The sequence below is a fragment of the Camelina sativa genome, chromosome 17 (genome assembly GCF_000633955.1).
Source record: "Camelina sativa cultivar DH55 chromosome 17, Cs, whole genome shotgun sequence".
Classification (NCBI taxonomy): domain Eukaryota; kingdom Viridiplantae; phylum Streptophyta; class Magnoliopsida; order Brassicales; family Brassicaceae; genus Camelina; species Camelina sativa.
This window is the reverse complement of record NC_025701.1, coordinates 32,311,133-32,314,802: the sequence shown is the minus strand read 5'-3', so window position 1 is coordinate 32,314,802 and position 3,670 is coordinate 32,311,133.

The following is a 3,670-nucleotide window of genomic DNA, read 5'->3' as shown; positions in this document are numbered from 1 at the left end:
TCATCCTTCCTCTTTTCTATCCTTTAATGGGATGATTCGGGATTGTGGCTTTTTGGAGTTTCCTTACATTGGTGATTGTTTGTCTTGGAGGGGTTGGCGGGACAAAAAGCCTATACGTTGTCGGTTAGACAGAGCTTTAGGGAATGAGGATTAGCATGATTTGTTCCCGGATACGGTGACGGAGTATTTACCAATGATAGCCTCTGATCATAAGCCTCTAGTGGTTAATATTGGGGCTAAAAGGCTGCGGGGGAAGAGGAGTTTTATGTTTGACCGCCGCTGGATTGGTAAGGCGGGGCTGATGGATGCAATAGCATCGGGTTGGGATAGGGATTTGGATCAGGACCCAGATAACTTCGTGCAAAAAGTTGTGAATTGTCGGAAGGCGATTTCTCAGTGGCGTAAATCACAAGTCCCATTCGGTAGGGACACTATTGAGGACTTAAAGCGGCAGTTGGAGGTGGCTCTAGCAGATGACTCAATTCCTCCTTCTACAATCTCGGAATTGCAGAATCGTTTACGCCAAGCGTATGGGGATGAAGAGATTTACTGGTATCAAAAGAGTCGGAGTAAATGGATGAAATTGGGGGATAAGAACTCCAAATATTTTCATGCCTTAACAAAGCAGAGACGGGCGCGTAATCGGATAACTGGTTTATTTAATAAGGACGACATCTGGTCCACTGAGGATGTTGATATCTGTCACACGGCAGTCTCATATTTTGAAGATTTGTTCACTTCAACAAATCCGGAAAATTTTGAGGAGGTCCTAAGGTAGGTCAATACGGTGATTACTGCCGAGGATAATGAGAGGCTCACAGGACCCGCTACGGAGGCTGAGGTCAAATCTGCTTTATTTATGATGCATCCAGATAAAGCCCCAGGCCCAGACGGGATGACAGCTTTATTTTTCCAAAAAGCATGGGGTATAGTTAAGACGGACCTTGTGGATTTGGTGAATAGGTTTTTAGTGGAGAGAGTTTTTGACAAGGACCTCAATCGTACTCATATTTGCCTTATTCCGAAGGTGGCTAAGCCAACTCGAATGGCAGAATTACGTTCGATTAGCCTGTGTAACGTCGGGTATAAGATCATTTCTAAGATTTTATGTCAGCGACTAAAGAGGGTTTTACCTGGTCTTATCTCTGAGACTCAATCGGCTTTTGTTCCGGGTCGGCTGATCTCAGATAATATCCTTATTGCTCAAGAAATGTTTCATGGCTTGCGTACGAACCCTTCTTGCAAAGGAAAATTTATGGCCATCAAAACAGACATGAGCAAGGCATATGATAGGGTTGAATGGGATTTTGTGGCAGCTTTGTTACAGAAGATGGGGTTTGCAGAGTCATGGGTTTCATGGATAATGTTTTGTGTCACTTCAGTAGAGTATAGGATTCTTATTAATGGCCAGCCGAATGGTTTGATAGTGCCGCAGAGGGGGTTGCGACAAGGTGATCCTTTATCTCCTTATTTGTTTATCTTATGCACAGAGGTGTTAATTGCTAATCTATGGAAAGCAGAGAGGGAGAAACTTATTACAGGGATAAAAGTGGCGAACAAATGTCCGCCAATTACGCATTTGTTGTTTGCCGATGATAGTCTTTTCTTCTGTAAGGCGGGCAGAGGACAATGTCAGGTTATTTTAGATATTCTTAAACAATATGAGTCGGTATCGGGTCAGCAAATAAATTTTAGTAAATCCTCGGTACAATTTGGACACAAGATTGATGAGCAGACAAAAACCGAGCTCTAGGATGTTCTCGGGATCACAACTTTGGGTGGTATGGGGTCCTATCTAGGTTTACCCGAAAGTTTGGGTGGGGCTAAGACCAAGGTTTTCTCCTTTGTTCGGGAGCGGATTCAAAGTCGGACGAATGGATGGACGGCAAATTTGCTTTCAAAAGGGGGAAGGGAAGTGATGATTAAATCTGTTGCAACTGCTGTTCCAACGTTTGTGATGTCTTGTTTTAGGTTACCAAAAACATTTACATCCAAGCTTACCAGTGTGGTGGCAAATTTTTGGTGGAGTACAAATGGTCAGACAGGGGGCATGCATTGGCTTGCCTGGGAGAAATTATGTGTTAGCAAACAGTTGGGTGGACTTGGTTTTAGGAATGTGGATGACTTTAATTCGGCATTATTGGCCAAACAACTATGGCGTCTGATAGATGTTCCAGAGTCTTTGTTTACCAGGGTTTTCAAAAGTAGGTATTATAGGAATACGCATCCGTTGGATCCAATTAGGTCATACTCTCCCTCCTATGGATGGAGGAGTATATGTTCTGCTCACTCTCTGGTTAATAAAGGGCTTATTAAACGGGTTGGCTCACGGGACACCATTTCTATATGGTCAGATCCTTGGGTACCAGCTCAATACCCGAGACCAGCTTCCAGTAAGGGGCCGTTCAAGGACCCTTCTCTTCAAATGAATCAATTAATTGATCGACAAAATAATTCTTGGCGTCTGGACATGCTCAATGAGCATTTTGATCCACTTGATGTTGCATTAATCAGGGCTATTCCGTTGGGTGGTAACCAAAGGGACGATCCTTTCGGTTGGCACTTCACGAAAACTGGAAAGTATACAGTCAAATCAAGCTATCATACTGCACGTCATGACGTGATTCGGACTTTTGCGGCCACTGGTTCAGGCCCGGAAATTACCCCCTACTCGCTAGTGTGTGGAGGGTTCGTTGTCCACCTAAGATCCAGTATTTTATGTGGCAGGTCTTATCTGGTTGTATTTCGGTTTCGGCAAATTTGGGACGACGGGGTATTGCTTGTGATGTACGGTGCGTACGATGCGGCGCGGAATCGGAGACAATAAATCATGCCATCTTTGTGTGTCCTCCCGCCCGTCAGGTTTGGGCACTAGCAAATGTGCCGGTGGGACCTAACTCTTTCCCGACGGAATCGGTATATGCAAATGTTGATCACTTTTTAGGGCAGCAGAATCCGGGAGCCCATATTGCAGTTTTTCCTTGGCTTATGTGGTTTATTTGGAAAGCAAGGAATGCACGTGTTTTTGAAAATATTGCTGAAAGGCCAGAGGACATTGTTAGGATAGCAGAGGAGGAAGCTGCAGCTTGGCAGCAGGCTCAGATAGAGGATGATCTAGTGACTACTCCCACCTTTCCAGTAGTTTCGGAGTTGCCAGTTAGGGTGCCTACGGTTTCCCTTCCTTCGGTCTTTTCAGGATATCGATGCTTCATAGATGGATCTTGGAAAGCAGGGGATTTGTATGCAGGTGCGGGTTGGTGTTGTACCTCGATCCAGACAACGTTGCCGTTTTTGGGGGCCAAGAATTTCCGACGAAGTCTATCTCCATTACATACTGAAGTTGAAGCTTTCCTTTGGGCGATGCGCTGCATGATCGGGCATGACTTCAGAGAGGTGGCTTTTTATACGGACTGCTCAGACTTGGTGAAGATAGTGTCTTCTCCTTCCGACTGGCCAGCGTTCTCGGCGTACCTTGACGACATCAAGACTGATAGGGAGGAATTCTCTTCCTTTTCTTTATCTTTAATTCCTAGAAATGGTAATGTAAGGGCGGATTCTTTGGCACGCCAAGCACGTACATCTCCGCACCAAGTTTTGTTTGTAAACGATTTTCCTTCCAGTTGGCTCGTTTGAGCTGATCTGTTGTTGACAAAAAAAAAAAAAAAAAAAA